This window comes from Peromyscus californicus, unplaced genomic scaffold (assembly GCF_007827085.1).
Source record: "Peromyscus californicus insignis strain IS unplaced genomic scaffold, ASM782708v3 Scaffold_22__1_contigs__length_63687245, whole genome shotgun sequence".
Lineage (NCBI taxonomy): Eukaryota > Metazoa > Chordata > Mammalia > Rodentia > Cricetidae > Peromyscus > Peromyscus californicus.
This window is the reverse complement of record NW_026294525.1, coordinates 34,883,315-34,904,226: the sequence shown is the minus strand read 5'-3', so window position 1 is coordinate 34,904,226 and position 20,912 is coordinate 34,883,315. Positions and strand designations below refer to the sequence as shown.

Below are 20,912 nucleotides of genomic sequence, written 5' to 3'. Positions count from 1 at the left end.
ATTCTGAATCATGAACAGTGTCAGAGCTCTGTGGTGCCTGGCACTTAGGCAAGGCCCCTTTCGCAATGCTGCAATGTTTCTCTATGTGTGGTCCTCTCAACTGACTCTGAGCTGCATGTCTCCCCAAGGCTCTTCCTTCAACTGCTCTCCAGTGCCAGATGGTTTCATTTAGTATAATAGTATTTAGTAGATTGTATGCATTAGCATATTTACTTACATAATGGGGGTGTTTAGTCAGTTAATATAATTATCCTCAGCTTATAGAGGGACAAGGATAGATGTCCTGCAGTCTGTCAAGGACAAAGAACAGTTCCAGTGTAGTTTTAAGACTTAGAAGTTCATTTTTGTTCTGATTTTATGAATCCTAAGGCATCAACTCTTTTGGAGTTTTAGATGTCTGTTTTATATAATACTTTGAGAAATTATATCTTCCTTTGTGAGTTTTGTTATTTTAATTAGAAAATAGCCATGAGACTCTACTCTTCAGAGGCCATCTTCATTTTAACTAATACACTACATAAAACCATGTGAACATATAAACATACATAACTAACTAAAACTACACTTGAGGCAGCAATGTATGGATGCAAATATAATTAGAATTTCTGCTGTAGTATTCTGAACTTCGCAGCTTAGCCTGTAATAAATTACTTATTGCTGCATATCTTGTGATAATTTCAATTTTCACATACATTTTCCTGTTTTAGAAATAACTCTGAATATGAGAAACATGCACTTGAAAGATGGCAAAAATTAAATTGATAGAAAAGTTACTACTTATCTAATATCAAAATTTTGATAGACAGTTAATCTTATTAGTAATGTAATTGAATTAGAAAATACATGTGGAAATGATTGGCAGTAAATCAATGCTTGTTACTTCTTTTTCTTTTTCCTTTGAGTATTGGGCTCAACAATAATATTTCCAGCACACATGAAGATAATTTTGCTTACAAAAACAAAACACCCTAAAATATTCCTTTAATACACCCTAAGAGACTACACATGTCAAAACTATTTCGCTGTAGAGGTGTTGAAAAATTCTGTCAGGGTTACACAGGTCAGCATGGTAGATAACAGGAAACACAAACCTCTATAATTAACTAATCTTCATGTTAGTAACTCAGTGTGAGAAGTGATTTGAAACAGACAAAACTATGTAGACATTAAGAATACGTTTTGACTCTCTGTACTTTTTCCAGTTAAAAGATGATTGCTGGTTTTAAGTATCTCTCTGTTTTAGATACTTGTTAACTAAGTATTGAGAAAGCATTTTTATAGAACCTTGTAACAAACAGGAAAATATATCACACAGTTTTGTACAGATTAGTTACCATTCCTAGCCTATGAAGTATTTATATCCATGATTGACATCTGCTTTGGTGAGATGTAGAAAATATCTCACTATAGTTTGTTTATATTGATTTTCACTAAGAACAAAAATTGTCTTGAAACACAGTTTTAATACTAACTGGAGAGAGATATTAAAAAAAACAGTATATATTGTACAAAAGAATGGTTATTTTTTGTTTGTGTGTTTTGTTTTTTGTTTTTGCGGCAAGGTTTCTCTGTGTTACAGCCCCGTGTAACAGCCCTGGCTATTCTGGAACTCCTTTTGTAGAATAGGCTGACTTCAGGCTCACAGAGCTCACAGAGATCCGCCTACCTCTTGCCTCCTGAGTGCTGGGATTAAAGGTATGCACCACCAGCAACTGGCTCAAAATAATGGTTTTCATTATGACCTTTTTCTAGATGTATATATCATATATTGAATATATTCATTCTTCAAATCATCTTCTCCTTTCTCTCTTCTACTTGGTCCTTCCTCTCCTCAAAGTGTTTCTTTCTGTTTTCACATCTTTGAAAAATCCAGATTCTTCATAGGAGAAAATACTTTTTATTAAGAATTTTTTATTCATTTTACATACCAATCACAGATCCCCCTTTCTTCTCTCCTCCCACCCCCCAGTCTTCCCCCCAACCCACACCCCATTTGAGAGGGAAGCTTTTAAAGCAGCTATCTCATCTCTTTTAGTTTTTTAGAACACATGTTTTGCAATTAAGCAAACATTCTTTTTCTTTGTCATGTAGACTTTATGTTGCAATATATTCTTCCTATTCTAATTTTCTTCAGAATTTCTCTTTAAATTTAAGATAGATTTTTTTCCATGCAATAGATTCTGATAATGGATTGCCTTTCCTCAGATCATCCCGAGCTCACCTACCCAAATTCACAATCTTTCTTGTTCTTTCTCATTAGAAAACCAACAAGCATCTTAAAAAATACTAATAAGATAAAATAAAATAAAAAACAAAGAAACCAGAATGGTATAAAAAAGAGCCAAAGAAAGTACAAGAAACACATAGGGAGACAGAGACACAGACATTCACACACATCAAAAGCCAATAAAAACAAAATTGGAAGCCATAATGTATAAGCAAAAGTCCTCCAAGGTAAAAGAAAGAAAGAATGAAAGAAAGAAAGAAAGAAAGAAAGAAAGAAAGAAAGAAAGAAAGAAAGAAAGAAATGAAGGAAGGAAGGAAGGAAGAAGAAAAAAAAAGCCCAGACAAAATACTATGAGACAAAACAAACAATGCTTCAAAAAATACCACTGAGTTCTTCTCGTATTGACTATATGATGTTGATCATGGGGCCTGTCTTTAAGTGTAGTTTGTATACCCAATGAGACTCCACTGTATAAGAACAATTTTTCCTTTGTGAGAAGTTACCAGCTGGAGACAGCTTTTAGGTTAGGGGTGAGGGCTTGTGCTCACCTCCCCTCTCACTACTGGAGCCCCGTCTGGATTAGACCTTTGCAGGCCCTGTGCATGTAGCCCGTTTCTGGAGTTCATAGGTGCATCAGTCCTGTTGTGTCTAGGAGGCTTCATTACTTTGGTGTCTTCCATCCCCACGGGTTCTTACAATGTTTCTTCCTTCTCTTGCAGAGTTCTCTGAGCCCTGAGGGGAGGGGTTTGATGGAGACATGCCATTTACGAATGAGTGTTCCTAGGTTCCTTACTCTCTGGACTCTGTCCAGTTGTAGGCCTCTGTATTTGTTCCCATTTGCTGCAGGAGAAAGCTTCTCTGGTGATGGTTGAGCAAGACACTGATCTACGAGTCTAGCAGAAGGTTGTTAGGAGTCATTTTATTGCTGTGTTGCTTTAGCAGAAGAGTAGTTGGTTTTTTCCCTAGGACCGTAGCCTATCTAGTATCAAGTTCATGACCACCTGAGCATGTCAGGCATGGGTTTCATCTCATGGAGTGATTGGTGGCTTCTACAGTGTTTGTGCCACTATTGTACCAGCATCTCTAGCAGGCAAGTCACCACTGTAGGTAAAAATATTTGTAGCTGGGTCGGTGTTCACCTTTCTCTTCTTGTAGCATACAGAGTACCTCCCAGTACCATGAACACTAGTCAGTAGGTGGAGGCTCTAGGTAGGCACCCGCTTGACGGCTTGACTTTTCTGTGTTCAGAAGGTGTTGTCTTTAGCAATAAGGACTTGCCATTAATTTGTGGTTGTTGTCTTTAGCAATAAGGACTTAACATTCATTTGCGGAGAGCAACCAGCAGCCTTGGCCGTAACCTGGGTTGTTTCAGTGTTTCTGTTTGGCTAGCAACTTGATTAGCTGTAAGTCATTTCTGGCACTGAAGGTTTCATTTGGTGGTGAGAGATGCCTGGTTGAGGCTTTGTCTTCCCTGTTATTGGGTGATTCCATTTAGATTTCTTTCATATATGTACGGATTTTAAGATGCTTCTAATGTATTAGTTTTCTACACTATCCCTCAAATGGCCTATAGTTTTAACTGTTCCTCCCAAATTTCCTCCCCCATCCCTCTTTTCCCTCCCTTTCCTGGTTTGATCCTCCAGCTCCAGCAGCCTCCCTTTATCCACAATTACCTATTTTATTTTCCCTTTCTAGGGAGATCCTTCTCTCTCTCATAGTCTATACCTAACCTCTGCACTGATATGGACTGTAGCATGTGCATTGAAGAGTTAACAGCTAATGTCCACATAGAAGTGACTATATATCACATTTGTCTTTTTGTGTCTGGACTACCTCACTCAGTATGATTTTCTTATAGTTACACCCACTTTCATACAAATTTCATGATTTCATTTTTTTTAACAGCTGAGCAATTTTTCATTTGTGTAATTGTACCACATTTTCTTCACTCATTCATCAAACACACTTTTTCATTTCTTTAATTTTCTTCCTTAACCTTACGTAGAAGGTTTTCTACTTAACTTTACATATTGTGTTCCTTATATGGTGTTCTCTGAGAAGTATTGAGAAAGCAGCGCCATTCTTAAGCTTCTCACTACTTCAAGTTTGTGAATTTTACATTCAGGTATTAATTCTTTTGGAGACAACCTTTTGCTTTTCTCTTTCCTAAAGCATCTGCTGTGATGTTCTTGTTCACTTAGTTGTGAATTAACTTCTGCTGATCTTTCCTGAGGATTCCAAGCTGTATTCTGTTTTCAGATCTACCTGATAAGGAATGTTTAGAAAAATAAAATCTAGGTTACCTCAGTAGGTTATTAACAAAATAAGAGGACACGAAATTTCAAGGGAGTGGGATCTAGGGGGAGTTAAGGTGAGGAGTGGGAATGAATATGGTCAAAATATATTGTATGAAGTTCTCAAGGAATTAATAAAAATGCACTTAAGAAAAGAGAAGACACTAACTAGTTCTGAAGAAAGTAGAAAAAAACCCTAGGTAACATACATATATAGCATTTATAAGCAAGCAGTTTCCCTTATTTTAGTTTTTAGATTAAAAATTTTATATATCACACATGCATACAATAAAACTCCCCTCTTCTCTCCCTCCAATTTTCTCCCCAAAGCCGCAACCACTCTTCTTCCCAACTTCATCTGCTTTTGACAAAAATCTCACTGAATCCACTTAGTGTGTAGGACATGGAGCATGGGCAGCCTCTCATGGGCAGCATCGCTAAAGAAAACTGACTCTCCTTCTTCTCTGCAGCTACAGCTGCCAAAGTCTCTTCAGCTAATGGTGGGGCTTCATGAATTCCTCCGTTACCCATGCTGGGACATTGGGTGGCTTGAACTTATCCAGGTCTTGTACAAGCAGTCACAGCTGTTGTGAGCACTGACACGACTTTTAAGTGTACTTTGACATTTGTTATGTAGTCTAACTTGTTATCTCTCTCCTGGAGAGGGCTCTGTGGGTGGATGAGGAGAGAAGTCTTGCACTAAAGTTAGCTGAAATGGTGCACGAATGTTATTTTTCTCTTATTTAATTTTTCCTTTTATCAGCATATAGTGGTCCTCCTTTATAGTGGCTCCTTTTGTCTTTGTTTTTTAAAGTTGGTACTTTAAAAATCCATCCACTATATCTGACATAAGTCTGGCTACTTCTTATTATTGTTTTGTTTGCTTAGAATATCTTTTCCTAATCTTTAATTTTTACTTTGTGTCTAAGCAAGTTTCTTGTAGGCAGCATATTGTTTGCTGGGTTTCCCCCTTTGTTTTCTTTTTATCCTTTTCAGCCTCTTGGTTGATGGATTTTCTCTTTTATATTCAAGTTTCTTTATTTGTAGTGGTGAGAATTTAATCCTGCCATTTCATTACCTGTTAATTGTTTTCTGTTTGTTTTACTTTTTTGTCGTTCTCATCATTCATTTTCTATCTTTTTGACACATTTTTTCTCTCTTTTTTTTCACTGTGGTTACTGGAATTGATTCTTTTATTTTTCTTTGGTATATCTGCTTTACCAGAGAGTTTTATTCTTTCATGTTATTTGTATAACATATAGTACCATGGTATTATTTGCCATCTTTTACTTATAAATGCTCTTTCAACACTTCTTGTAGTGTTAGTATAGTCGTGATGATTTTCTTCAGATTTACTTGTCCTGGAGTGCTTATTCCTAAATAATTTCTGAAGGATGTATTTACTACATATAACCTTCTTTGCAAAAATTTGACAAGTACCTCATGATGTACTTTTGATAACACATCAGGGTAAAGAATAATATCCAATTGGCCCCTGTATGATGTTGGTGGAGTACAAATTCTACTAATGAGGTTCCTAGTTGACAGAACCATTATTTCTAGAACTATAATTTTCCATCAGAAATCCAGCTCATGTGAGAATTAAACATGCACATCTTCAAATTAGATTTTCTGGAGGTTGAGCTCTTGTTGGCTGAGTGATGTTTGGTGAATTATTTAGCTTCTTTCAATGACTGTCTCCATCTTTAAAACTGTGCTAATAATAATAATAATGACTATCTTAGAAGAGTACTCTCAGGATTACAAGGAATCTAGGACTTAATGCACATCAGAAGAGAGTGATGAAGTCCTTATCCAAAGTCTTTACTCAGTGTGATGTCTTCAGCATGACCAACTAGAGCTTTGACTTAAGGCATGTAGGAACTAGCCTGGTTGGTCCTAGCTTTCGTTTGATTAGAGGTAGTTACCTGCTGGTCTAAGTTGCACTGCCCTGTTTCAGATGGGGATGCTGTCTACTTCATGTGTTGGCACTTGGATGTGTACTTGGCCTCTGAGAAGGAGCTTTTCCCGTATTAAACATAAGTATTCTGTGTTCCCTTACTTCCTTTTTCTCTAGCTTTCTCCGGCTTGGAAAATAACACTGATACCCACCTATTGAATAAAGTCAGACACATAGAGGATATCATGAACTTTTTTCTTTCCTTCACCTCCCACATCTAAATCACCAAGGCTTCTATCACCATACCACCAAAGGTTACTTTCTCCATGTATATCACATATTTTCACCCCTGCTGCCGCCTGCCTTGAAACGCTCTTTTCTTGCCTATGAAGCTACAACAGCTGCTGTTCCTTTTGCCCAGTTCATAATCCATTTTCCAGGCAACAGCCAGAGTAAGCTCTGAAAAGAGAAAATCATATTAGATCTGCCTCCTCCTAAGGCGTTCACAGAATTCCAATTTGAGGAAATAAAAGCTCCGTAGTTTACAAAACTATTTGTGAGTGAGCTCCTATGTCTTTTCTGATGTCAAAGTGTGCTTTTCTGTTACATTCCAGCAGCAATGAGGACTTCTTCCTATTCTTCAAACATATGAAGCTTATTTACACGCCTATTCTTCTCTTCTCTTCTCTTCTCTTCTCTTCTCTTCTCTTCTCTTCTCTTCTCTTCTCTTCTCTTCTCTTCTCTTCTCTCCTCTCCTCTCCTCTCCTCTCCTCTCCTCTCCTCTCCTCTCCTCTCCTCTCCTCTCCTCTCTTCTCTTCTCTTCTCTTTTCTCTTCTTTGTGTAGTTCCCTCAGCATGACTTCATTTTAATATTTAAGTTTCATCTCCTGGCAAGGCCTTTCCTGAGTATTAGTTTAAATTAGCTCCTATTGTGGATTTATTTTCCTGTTATAATTTCCTTAGTCAGGTTAATGTTTATTTAGAATAACTTTATCTTACTTTTCTGTCTGTCTTCCTCCACTATTGGAATGCAAACTCTAGATGAACCTTTATCTCCAGAGCCCAGGGAATACTATGCATCCATGTTTCTTATTTTGAACAGGGCTGTGTTTAGTCTCTTCTGAACAGAATTACATGAGCTAAGCCAACCCTGAATTGATGTATGTAAAGGATGTCTTGCTTATGATTTCTAGTTATGTAATGTAAGAGAAGACCAGTCCATTCATATTTTGAACTAACCCATAACAACTCCTCTTATAGAAAGATAGAAGGGTTGGTTATCAGGCAATTAGTTCTTCCATGGGTTTCAGTATTTTAACAAATAGAAAATCATCCCACATGTTTATAATGATAGAACTTTTGTTGTTTGCTTCTTCTTTTTTGTTTTAAAGATTATGTCTAGCTTAATGTGACATGTATCAGGCACCCAGGAGAAAACAATGTAGTAACTAAATGAATAAACCAGTCTTCTTAGCTCTAACCAAAAGTAAGACAAATAAATATAAGAGAGCATTATTGGTACTACTCATGTGATAAATAAAATACTTTAGAGATGAGGCTACCTTAAATCTTGCTTCTTGAGTTACAGTTTTTTTCTTTAGACATTCTAGTGAGAATTAAACAGCATTTAAGCTTTGGATGAGAAATGAATATTTCTTGGCTTAATCAGAGCTGTTAGGTATTTGAAGCCTTTTTGGATGAGAATTACAATGTATCAGATCAAAATACCCACTTAAGATGTAAATTGTAGAGACAGAATATAAATAATTCACATGGATTGAGTTGATTGGCATCTGTTTCCAGTTTTCGTTGTTTCTTCTTAAACACCACAGAATATTTTTTCACCCAGAACCCAGAAAACAATTTCTTAAAGTTCTCATAGACCTACAGAATATGTCGGTGCTTGCACCATAACTTTAGATGTGGTCTCTTCCTTGTAGTTCATAACAATCAAAGTGGGCGACATATGTGGAATTAATAAAAGATTTGGAACTAAGGATTCGGCTCAGTTGTCAGAGTGCTTGCCTAGCCTGCAGGAAGCCATGGGTTCAGTGCACATCACCACATAAAACTAGATGTTGGGGTGCATGCGTGTAATCCAAGTACTTTAGGAGAAAGGGGCAAGTGGATCAGGAGTTCAAGACCAGCCTTGGAAATTGGATGCCAGCCTTGGATTTATGAGATATTTTCTGTGAAGTAATAAATAAACTTTTAAAAATGTATTTCAATAAATGTGGTGCATTTTTTTTTTTTTAAAGAATAGACTGTCAAGTCCAAAGGTAAGTCAGAGCTGGCCTACCAGCAGAGGTGGTGGTGGGGGGGGGGTTCATTATAGAAATGAAATTAACAGAAAGTGGAACAGTGTAAGAGCTTTGAGAGCAAGGATCATGCCTAGTTTTTGCCACTGCTGTATCCTCACTACAATGTCTGATGCTTACAATGTCTAAGGGAAGATTGATGAACTAGGAGAAATGGTGTAGCTGACTTTCAGGAAGGAATATGTTCTTTATACCTGTGGTTGTTAGAATAAATAGAGGAATGGTTGAAATTCATGGTTCGATTCAAAGAAAGCCATTATGATTCCTCCCCATTGTAGAAAACATGGCTAAACAGCGCCTACCACAGGGCTATTGCAACACGATGCCTTAGTTAAATATTTCAAATTAAGTGGTGATGTCGATTCCAGACCAGGGTCCTTCCTAAAATCCTCCCCACTTTCAAAGGTCACCGTCTAGACTTGATGTCCTCATTTCTCAATTGTTTGTTATTACATGGTCAAAGTTATTCCCCGCTTTATGCTTTTAGTAAACGATTCAAGCCATCAAAAATACCACCATTCTCCTTTAGCACATCCTTCACCAGAACACCCTACCTTTTCTTGCCCTTTTGAAATAAGGCTTAAACATCATTTTCTCTCCATTCTCCTGGTGATGTCAGCTTTGTCTGACTGTATCTGTCGTGTTAGCACCAATGATCACCACAACGTATGGCATAAAATTCTTGATCATTTAATGTATTTAGATCTGCAGTCAATTTCACTCTTAACTGAGCTAATTAAGCCCCCCCATTTTTATGAATTTAAATCTTCAGTTTTCATGATTAATATGCTTATATGCTGAGAGTGTGGAAGAGGTAGGATTAGTCTCAAAATTATGTGTTTTTCCTTAACTAATTGAAATATTTAGTCATTAAATTATTTCTAACCTCACCAAGTTTAGCCAACATTTTAAGTGGCAAATTTAAATAAAACAGAAAAGTCACACCCTTTAAAGTTATGTATTTATTTATTATTATTGTATATGTGTGTATACAACATGTGGGGGCACATGTGTACATGCCTCTGTACATGTGTGCAGATCCAAGGACAGTTTTTGGGAGTCTGTTTTCTTTTCCTGCTTGGGACCCAGGATTAATTTCAAGTTATCAGATTTGCATGAACTACTTCTGCCCATGATGAGTCCTCTCATTCTTCTCTATTTGTTATTTTCCTCTCGATTCTTCACAAAAAAAGAAAAGGTATCCAGAGGGCCTGATCCAGTTGGGGGCTCCTCAGCTATTGGTTCATAGTTCATGTGTTTCCACTAGTTTGACTATTTGTCCCTGAGCTTTTTCCAAACAACGGTCTCAACAATTCTGAGTCATACAATCCCTCCTCTTTCTCACCAATTGGACTCCTGGAGCTCCACCTGGCCGTGGATCTCTGCATCTGCTTCAGTCAGTCATTGGATGACAGTTCTAGCACGACAGTTAGGGTGTTTGGTCATCCTATCACCAGAGTAGGTCAGTTCGGGCTTTCTTGCCCTGGAGGAGATGGGAATGGGGAGTGTGTTAGGGGGAGGGTGGAGGGTGCCGGAGGAGGGAGGACAGGGGAATCCGTGGCTGATATGAAAAATTAAATTAAATTATAAAATTAAAAAAAAGAAAAGGTAAAGTGATTGAAAAGACAACATGAATCAAATACTGAAAATCTCTGCAGCCAAATATAGAATTATTAGCCTACTGGTAAGTTCCTTTAATGCTAAACATTCCTCTAAGACATAGAATTGATGTGATACAATTTAAACATTTTCTATTCAGTAATCAGTTACATACAGATATAGTCTGTTGTGGTTTGGATGGATATCTCAAAAGTCCATTTGTAAACCCAGGTCTCTAGAGAGGCAAGATTAAGGAGTATTATGGTCCAGGCTGGTATAACATCCTTATGTCATGGGTGGCATACCACCAAAGGGGATTGTGGGACCTTGCCTCGTCTGCTCTCAGATTCTTGACTTCAGATGTATATGCTTTAAGAAAAGCATCTTCCCTAGTTCGTCATCCTTGTCAGAGACCCAAACCAAGGGGACCACCTAACCTTGAGCTTGAATATCCAGAGCTATAACATTTAACTTTGCCTTGATGAGTAACATAGATGCTACAATTTAAATGTCTAATCTTAAGTAACTAAGTAACATATAATTTTTGTGGATTAAATAACCCAAAACCATGACTCATTGATTATATTCATTATAATTTCCCTTTCCACCATGTTTCTATCATATTCTTTACATCTGTGTAGGATCTGTCATCATGGGAGTTGAGCCTTTGCATCTTACATCTGAGATGGATACTCCAGCATAACCCATAGCTGGAGTAAAGGGGATCAATAGTCAAAGTGAGTGAAAGAGGGAAATGGAGCTCTATGTATTTTATATCTTATTTATGGATTATATTTCTACATAAATTAACTTTTCTCCCAGTACTTAAACAGTTGAAGGCTGAGGAATTTAATATGAAAATTATATCAGAATAACAGTACTTAGACATGATAGGATTAAGATTTGTTTAGAATAATGCCTATAACTAACCTAAAATGCAGGTTTTTAAAAAATGTAGTAAGAAATGCTGATTTATGTACATGGAGTTTACTCTCCGGGTGCCGCCAAGCCCTGGCAGTCCAACAGCCCACTTATAAAATAAATACACAGATGCTTATATTATTTAAACTGTTTGGCCTAATGGCTCAGGCTTCTTGCTAGCTGTTCTTATATCTTAAATTAACTCATTTCTGTTAGTCTATAAGTTGCCACGTGGCTCATGGCTTACTGGTACCTTACATCTTGCTTGTCATGGCAGCAACTGGCAGCATCTCTCCACCTCAGCCTTCCACCTCCCAGAATTCTTCTCCTCCTTGTCCCGCCTACCCTATCCTTCCTGCCTGGCTACTGGCCAATCAGAGTTTTATTTATCAATCAATCATCCATAGCAGATTTCTTAGACTCTCCAGAGTAAGGCATATATTCATTTTATTATGTGCTTCAGATAATTATCACTCATTCACTTGTACAATTCATTTTTGTATTCCATTCATAAATATTCATAAATACATTTCTACAAATTAGAATCTATACTGTCTTATTAACATATTTTGTTCTTTCATGTTAGGTTTGTGCATGGTTTCCTACGTTAGGATGTTTAATTTATTATAATTCATTTTGTAAATTATTGATGTTAAAAAATCTAGCATGTATATTTTAATGATACCAGAGTCCCACAGTGAAATTATTCCATCAAAATCTTTTTGTAAGTCATTCACTATTACTGGAATTGGGTTTTGTGAATTACATTCCTTTGACATAATGTAGACTTCCATTCTGCTTCACCATAAATGGAGTTTTATTATATCTGACTCCACAATAAGTGGGTTCCAGAACCATTGACATTTAGTAGAATTGCAGATCTTAGTGTCTTTGTATATTGTGTAGTAACATGCATTATGTGTACTTCCAATTCTGTTTTAAAGAAGTGACCATTAATTTACATAGTTGTTACATGAGAGAGTTTGTTTAAACTTCATTGCATGATTTCAGAGTGCCTTGATTTTTTCTGAAATCATTTGAAAATATTTTGTAGCATAGTTACAATTATTGTATAAAAATGAGATAAATTATGGATTATAAATTTTTTATGGATCTTAAGATATAATTGTAGGTTTTTCACAATATTCTTTTATCCTATACTTTTAAAAATCAGAACTTTCATAGGCAATTAAATATTCTGGGCTTGGGATGTAGCTCACTTGGCAGAATAATTGATTAGCATGCACAAAGCCCTGGGTTTGACCCTCAACAACTGCATTGTGGTATATGCCTCTTGTTCTATTCCAGTAGTGCAATACCAGACAGGTTATATGATGCCTTTTCTTATAAAACATGAAGTGTTTTGCTTGCAATTTCTATCTATCTATCTATCTATCTATCTATCTATCTATCTATCTATCTATCTTCTCTCAGTTTGTTTTCCCAAGTTTAAGGGACAGAGCTCACTGGGAATAGAATCTTTCCCTAGATTACATATTTTGGGAATGTATTGGTTAAGGTGTTGCTATGTGGACCAAAAGGGAGAAATCTGGGTTGAAGGCAATGACAAAAGAAAAGACAAATGCAATGGTCTTGATTTTAAAATGTTGATGCTAAGATCTCATCCACACCCAGAAGGCACATTCTTGCCAATGATCTGTTTCATTTCATTTATTTATGTGGTAGAATATTATTTTAAGGTGTGTTACTTTTGTTTATGTCGCATTTGTTTAACTCTGTGAAGCTGTGTTTCTCTGTCTGTCTAAATCACCTGGTAGTCTAATAAAAAGTTGAATGGTCAACAGCAAGTCAGGAGAAAGGATAGGGAGGGCTGGCAGGCAGAAAGAATATATAGTAGGAAAAATCTGGGAGATGGAGGAGATCTAGTAGCCAGAGAAAGAGGAGGACATCACGGGCTAGCCACTCAGCTACACAGCAAGCCACAGAGTAAGAAATAATGAAAGGTATACAGAAATACAGAAAGGTAAAAGCCCAAAGGCAAAAGGTAGAAGAGATAATTTAAAGTTAAGGAAAGCTGGCTAGCAACAAGCCAAGCTAAGTCTGGACATTTTTAATTAAGAATAAGCCTCCATGTGTGATTTATTTGGGAGCTGGGTGGTGGTCCCCCTCAAAAGAGCAAAAACAAACAAACAAACAAATAATATTTTATTTATTTGGCTTGAAAGAACCTTACAGTGCAGGACCAGCAGGGGCATTTACCTTGTAATTAGGTTAACACTGTCAGTTCTGGAATTATTTCTTCAAGGGTCTTAGATCAGAGACCAAAGCCCAAGACACATCTACTCAGTCCACTGTGATGGGAGGAACTCTGTGAATTCATCCAGGTCAATATCACCCATTAGTACCCTGTGTCAAAAACTGTATCACAGGCTTCCTCTTTGTCCTGGTTTGAAGAGAAAATGGTCACCAAGTTAGTAGCTCCCTCAAAAGACAGCTTTCTGTTTCATCAGTATGCCACCCATAGCCTTGCCTCCTCAGCTTGTTCTGAAGAAATCTTCTTCATAACTTCCAGCAACAGATCGGGTGCAGAAATGCCCTTGATGCGGGTTGTAATAAGCATTCTTAATTTCCAACAACATGATTTCCCTTTGCCTCTCTCTCCCTAGCTAGCAATATGTGGGAGTTGAGTTTCCTGCTGAGTTTTTTAGCATTATTGTCAGGTCAGAAACCAAGCATATTAACAGGAAGCATGCTTTTCTGCATCTAGAAGCCAGAGCATAATAAGCATTGTTAATTTAGTTAAAAGAAAGACAGCTGCTTACGATTACTCTTCTTGTGTATGTGTGGGAGTTAGCAGAATAATGTCTCTTTTCCAAATTATGCATGGTTTTCATTTGCTTATATGTGAAATTTAATTGAAGGAATTAAGAAGCTGAATGAAATAATGAGCTGTTTGGGAGGAAATCGGGCTATTGCTGCTCACTTAGATGCATGGTTGTATAAAGTCCTAGAAACTCAAATCTTTCTTTACTGAATTTTGTATTCTAGGTTATAGTTTCCTGTGAAATGCATAGAAAACCATTCTACTTTCCAAATCAACCTTTTTGGTAACTAGTATTTAGAGCCCTGGTCTAGCTAATAACACAGTTGAACCACTGCTGTTTTCTAATAAGAGACTTGATAATTGTTAGATTATACACGTATATATAGATGTGTATAAAGAGCTTCTTTGCAAAATAAGGTTTGTGTGTTGAGTTTAAACCTTTTGTCTCCATTTGGCTTTTATAACCTCTGACAATTTTTTTCCTCTCTCCAAGGGGTAGTACCAAATTTGTGCCAGACAGCCTATTCATGTTGTCTCAACCATTTTTGCAATTCACTGAGGACTGAGACTGTTGCAATTATAACTCCACAACAGGATAGGTAGCTGCTCCGAATTGTGGGATACTTACAAATGTCCGAAAGGCACAATTTCTGCCTTAAATGAACCCTTTGAGGCATAATTTATATCTAATAAAATTTGGATAAGAATGTAAAGGCATATGGTTTTTGAGAGCACATTCACTTATGTAACCACTACCCCGATCATGAAGTAGAACTTTTCCTCTTTCCATGGAGTCCTCCTTGCCCTTTGTGGTGTCCTACTACACTCTGCAAATTCTTACCTGATTAAGTGATTTGTCTAAGAATTTCTGAAATCCAAGCCATCCAATTCTGTATTTCTTAGGGTCTTCCTAAGACGACCCCTAATTTGATAACTTCTTTTGAAAAGTCATGATGTATGTTCCTCAATATTTGTCCCTTCTAACTTTTTAGAGTTTCCTATGTATAAATCAATTTTGAGTTTGCTTATTGGTGACATATACACATGCTGACTGTCTGTATTATCTACTTCAAATAAAGTTGATATTCACAATTGTTTTGTAGGTGTATGTTTTCATTTCTCATATTTAGGAGTAAAATTAATGGATTTCATGTAAGATATTGCTTAATCTTATAACAAAAGAGAAACTTCTGTTTCAAAACCAAGGCACAATAATAGTGGAGTGTTATGTCCCTATGGATAACAATATTCTTGGTTGGTGAGCTAACATTTTTGGCTACTGAATGAAACCATAATTAATATTTTTCTTCTACATTTTTATATAATTTTGAAATGTAACAGTAAAAAGCTTGTTTTATTTGGAAAGATTTTATCTTTATAAAATACTGACAAAGCTAACATTTCTTTAATAATTCTGGTTAAGTATAGGCCACAAAATAAATATACACTAATTTTTAAAATGTGCGTGCGTGTGTGTGTGTGTGTGTGTGTGTGTGTGTGTGTGTGTGTGTGTGTATGCCACAGTGTTCAATTGGAGATCATAGGGCAAGATCCGAGACTTGGTTCTCTGATTTCATTATGTGGGTTCTGAGGATGAAAAGCAGGTCATCAGTCCTGATGACCTGCACCTTTACCTGCTGAGCCATTTCACTGATCCAAATAAACATATTTTGTTTGATGTCTTTTTAATCTACTTTACATGCATTATTCTCCTATGTCGGGCAATGGAATGATACAAAGGACAGAAAAAAAATCCCCCTATTAAACAGGAATGCTTAAGTAAGAAAAGAAATTTGCAGTGTCTATACAAATATGAAAAAGGTATAATTTTCTCTCTCTAGAATTATTTTAGTAGAGAAAAAGTAAATGTATCTATATAATGAGGTAAACACAGGCACAATATATATATGGAGAGGGTTTAATAAGGTTATTAAAGTGTTTTTAGATTCTAAGAGAGAAAAAATTTTCATTTCATAGGAGTAAGGACAGCATTACAAAGGAGATGCCATTTGTACTGAGTCTACTAGACTAGAGGAATTAAGATGGGCAGACCAGGAACAAAGTAACTCAGGGAGAAGGAACAGTGAGTTATGGGGTGTAAATAATGAGCCTGACAACCAGGGAGACAGAATTATTAGTATTAAAAGAAAAAATCCAAACTTGAATTTAGGCTTATTAGTTTATAATGAAATCTATCATAAAAGAAGAATAACTGAAAATTATTTAAAATGTTATTTTTAATTATGGCTATAGGTGCATGCACGCGTGCGTGAGTGCGTGCATGTGTGTGCGTGCGTGTGTGTGTGCGTGTGCGTGTGTGTGTGTGTGTGTGTGTGTGTGTGTGTGTGTGTGTGTGTATTGGGTACATGAGTGCGCACACCCAAGAAAGCTGGAGATCCCCTGCATCTAAAGTTGCAGGATCCTGTGAGCTGCCTGGCTTGGACATAGGGAATGTATTCTGCCTCCTGTATTATCTCTCTAACTCTCAATCTCATTTAAAAGTATTTAATTAGTGTGTATTAACTGAAAATGCTAATGGAGTTCAGTGTGATTTTTCAGCATATGCATACAATACAATGGGATCAGATTCTGCCTCATTTTATCTGTGCTACCCTATGGTATCCCTCTTCCCAGTTCTGGTAGTCACTCTTCCACTGAACCTCAGCCTTTTTTTTCTTTTTTTTCTTCCACATGGAAGGAATCCTGTAGTGTTCCTTCGGAGTCTGGAGTATTTGAGCAGGCAGATTATGAAAGTTGAGGTGGAGTCTAGTTACATGTTTTTGGCATGGCATGCAGACATAGTTCCTGGTTTAACCATGCCTAGAAGCTACGCAGGAAATAACCATTGCAGTGGCAATTCTAATAGCGATTTTTAAATGTTGGTTCATATTTTATGTTACTTTTATCTTTTACAGATTTATTTTATGTTTTATTGTGCATATGTGTGTGTCCATGTGTGCATGTAGGTGTCCATCTAGAAGATGTCATCTGATTTGGCAGGAGCTATTTTCCAGGTGTTTGTTAGTCATCCAGTGTGGTTGCTGAGAAGCTAATTTCAGTCCTTTAAAAGAACAGTGCATGCTCTTAATCTGAGCCATCTCTTTAGCTCTTCAGTAACTTTTCAAGGTTGATAAATTTAGCCAAACTCACCCAACTATTGGTTATTCTAGTGATTTATTTGTTTAATATACCTTTTCTTTGGGACATATTTTATGAATATAGATATTTGTACTAGCTTCCTTTGTCTCTTCTTAGAGCTTTTCATCTGAGATAAATGTCCATGGGAATGTAAGCTGTATTTTTTTTTTGGTAAGATGACCTTCATAATTTGGATTTAGTCACTACTAACTCGAGATTCTTTTAAAAACTCTATACTTGTAGCTTATTGCAATACCATAATCAAAGCTCCCATATTTCCACTTCTGGAATTGATTTGTGACATCCTCTACATTATATACACCACTGTAGTAGCAAAGCAATCAGTGTTAAGCTCTCAGAGCAACTTAGACAGTGCTTATTAGCAATAAAATTTAGTTAAAATATGCTAGGTATAAACATATTTTTATGTTATGGAATTGCTTCAGCCCACAGGTAATCTAAATTAAATGAGGTTATAATTGAGGTTGTTTGCAAGGGAAAAGAAAATTCATCTGTTACATAGACCACACATAAATTCATCTGTTGCATGGAGCATATTATGTGGTATATGCAACAGATGAATTTATACAAATATGTGGTCTTTGTAACAGATGACTATATATATATATATATATATATATATATATATATATAGTGTGTGTGTGTGTGTGTATGATTTAATATCATAGTCAAAATTATCAGTGTCTTTTGAGAATATGTGCGGGTGCCATTAAATGAAGTTGTTGTCTTAGACACTGAGCACAAGAGTAAATCTAAACAGAAAAAAAAGAAAATAGCAAGAAAAGCACTGTAGAGAAGAAAAAACTTAAGAGTAAAGCTAACACCTTCAATCCATTTTTCTCCCTTAAGGTTGGTAGATAAAATAATTTTCCAAATAGTTATGGAATAAAGAAGTTCTTACTTTTATTTTTATAATAGTTTTCTATGGTGGGAGGTTTGTTTCTCTGTTACTATTAGAAATTAAAACAAAACAAAACAAAAAAAACAATAATGGGTTGGAGATGTTATTTTAACTTGATCCTCAAATCACTGGGTAGATGCTATTTAAACAGTACTTAGGTGCATTTGATTTTCTACTTTGGAAAAGTATGCACATTTATTTGCAAAGTGGAACCTGAAACCAGCAACCAAATGTAAATGTGTAAAGAGCAACAAAGAATCACTACTTAAGTTAAGAGTTGACCTGTGTAATTTAAATGTGTAATCCTCTGTAATGTATGTATGTAATACTTCCTTCAAGTTCAATATAGCTCCAGGGCTCAGTGCTTCACAGTGTCATCTCAAGCATATCTAATTTTAAAATAACTATGCTCATTTCAAAAGGAGAATTTGTCACAGTTAAGTTGTATTTCATGGGCTGCAGTTTTAAATCATAGCTCATAGGAAAATAACAAAGCAAACTTTCATGGATAACTATGCTTGAGCTGTGTGAGGTAAATGATCTAAATATGTGTCACACAAGTAATTTTTTATTTGAGTCTTAAGATGAAGATTGTAAATGTGCTAAAACAGATGCATAACTGAACCAGGCTTTAGTCATCCTTGAGTTCACTAGACTTGAATCTACATATACTTTAATTTATATTATCTAAATCCTGTTCTTAGTTCATTATGACACTCTCAACTATATTTTCACATTATTTTTGCAAACTTTATTTTATAGCAAACAACAAAAAAATAACCTTCTCCTCAATTTCTTGTATCAATTTGATCTGGTTAGTTTTTCTTATTAGATTGACATAATCAAGAGTTATTTGGGAAGGGGAACCTCAATTGAGAAAATGCTTCCATCAAATTTCCTGTAGGCAAATCTGTAGTACATTGTTTCTTAAATTAATGATTGTTGTGGGTGACCCCAGCCCAGAGGTGTGGGGCAAGGAACAATGCTAACCCTGGGCAGGTAGGTGGTCCAGAGTTGTATGAGAAATCAGCATGAACATGCCATGAGGAGCAAGCCAGTGAACAATGTTCCTCTATGGCCTCTGCATCAGTTCCTACCTTCAGGTTCTGGCTTTGAGTTCCTGCATGATTTGCCTAGATGATTGAATACAAATTATAAGATGAAATAAACCCTTTCCTCCCCAACTTGCTTTTGGTTATAGTATTTTTATCATGGCAACAAAAACCCTAAGAAACTATTAACCAATGACAATGTTAAGTAGAAGTCAGAACTTTGAAAATAATAACAGCCACAAAGAGAGAGAGAGAGAGATGATTTAACAAGGAAAAAATGCTTGCTGGCCAATCTTCACATCTCAGGTTCAGATTCCCAGAACCAAAGTAAAAGCCAGATATGATGGTACACGTCTACAATCCCAGCACTCCCATGGTGAGATGGGAGCTGGAGATAGGCTAATCCCTCTGCCCCACAGAAGCTCATGGGATGGCTAACCTGGAGTATACAGAGCAGTGGTCTTCACACATGAATATACATACATACCACAGAGAATTGGGGAGAGACCACACACATGCCACCACCACCACCACCACCACCACCACCACCACCACCACCACCGCCGCCGCCGCCGCCGCCGTCAACAACAACAAACCCAATTAACAAACTCCGTGAACAACTCTGCCCTCAGACTGAATTGTTTTTGTTTCTAGATCTTGTTTAATGAAAGAGGTGAGGGTAAGATAGGAGACCATTTGCTTTAATTTCAGACACTGGTTTCACGTGGACCTGGACCTAAATGCTACTGGTGTTATTCTGTATTTGGCCAAATGTTGAAAATTAACGTACTTTTTCTCTCTGCAAAAACACTTACCACAGTGACTATTTCAAACATCATGTTTTGCACTATAAACACATACAATTTTGTCTATCATTTTAAAAGGAAGGAAAGAACAGGGAACAAAAAAAGAAACATTTTGTAAACATTCTTCTCAGACATTGAACAAGACAGAAAGGCTAATGAAAAAAAACAAAACCTTTCTTAAAATGCATGTGCGTCTATTTTTCCTCCTTTAATTGCTACTGTGCTTTGTGGATTGGTCCGTGGTTTTCTTTGAGGACTTCAGGGAGTACAGGGCAAGATCTGAGGAAGGAATTTTTCCCCAGAGCACTTCTGACTCTCTTCGTATTCTTCAGAGCAGCGTGAAAGCTGTCTTCCAATTGTGTAGGGTAAGTGCAGCCCACTGAATGTGCTTAACAGCAGTTTACCACAAGCCAGTTATAATGTCAGAAATGTTGGAACCTTTTCATTTCTTCTATATTTGAATAATGATAAACGCCTTCATGCTGTGTGAGAACTATTGAAGTGTGTTTCCCTGCAGGTAGACTTGGCAGCGTCTTATATAACTCCACTCGATGGGAGTATTACTTAACCAGTGTGAAATACATTGTCTGACATGAATTGTATCACAATTTGGAATGATGTTTATGCAAGTAGATAGTCCACCAGTTATTTTATAGTTTAAAAATGGACCTCTGAGGCCACAGAAGAAAAAAAGTCCCAAGTCTTTATTTGGATGATTGTAGTGAAAACTATAATTGTTCATTGTGGGAGAACAATAAATTAAGGAAGGAGACTGAGGATAAATTCTACAATTTGGCCCCAGTCTATCATGTATGTTTGATGAGAGAGAATATGTTTGCTTGGCAATTCCACAATAAGAAGGATAATGTAACTAAGACATTAGTGTAAAATATCTAAATGAAACTGAATGAAATTGAAATAATGTAAGTTTGTGTGTGCCTGGTAGTTGAT

General features: G+C 36.5%; 1 protein-coding gene and 1 long non-coding RNA gene across 2 annotated transcripts in view; one reads left to right on the top strand and one right to left on the bottom strand.

Moving 5' to 3' along the window:
- The window catches only part of LOC128118526 (uncharacterized), a 52,092-nt gene extending 31,768 nt beyond the window's left edge, over positions 1 to 20,324 (bottom strand). The window contains exon 1 of the long non-coding RNA XR_008221249.1: positions 20,134 to 20,324. This is a non-coding gene — a long non-coding RNA (uncharacterized LOC128118526). The remainder of the gene's footprint in view (positions 1 to 20,133) is intronic.
- Lama2 (laminin subunit alpha 2) overlaps positions 1 to 20,912 on the top strand; it is a 571,484-nt gene that overhangs the window by 7,047 nt on the left and 543,525 nt on the right. The gene's annotated exons all lie outside the window — the stretch shown is intronic.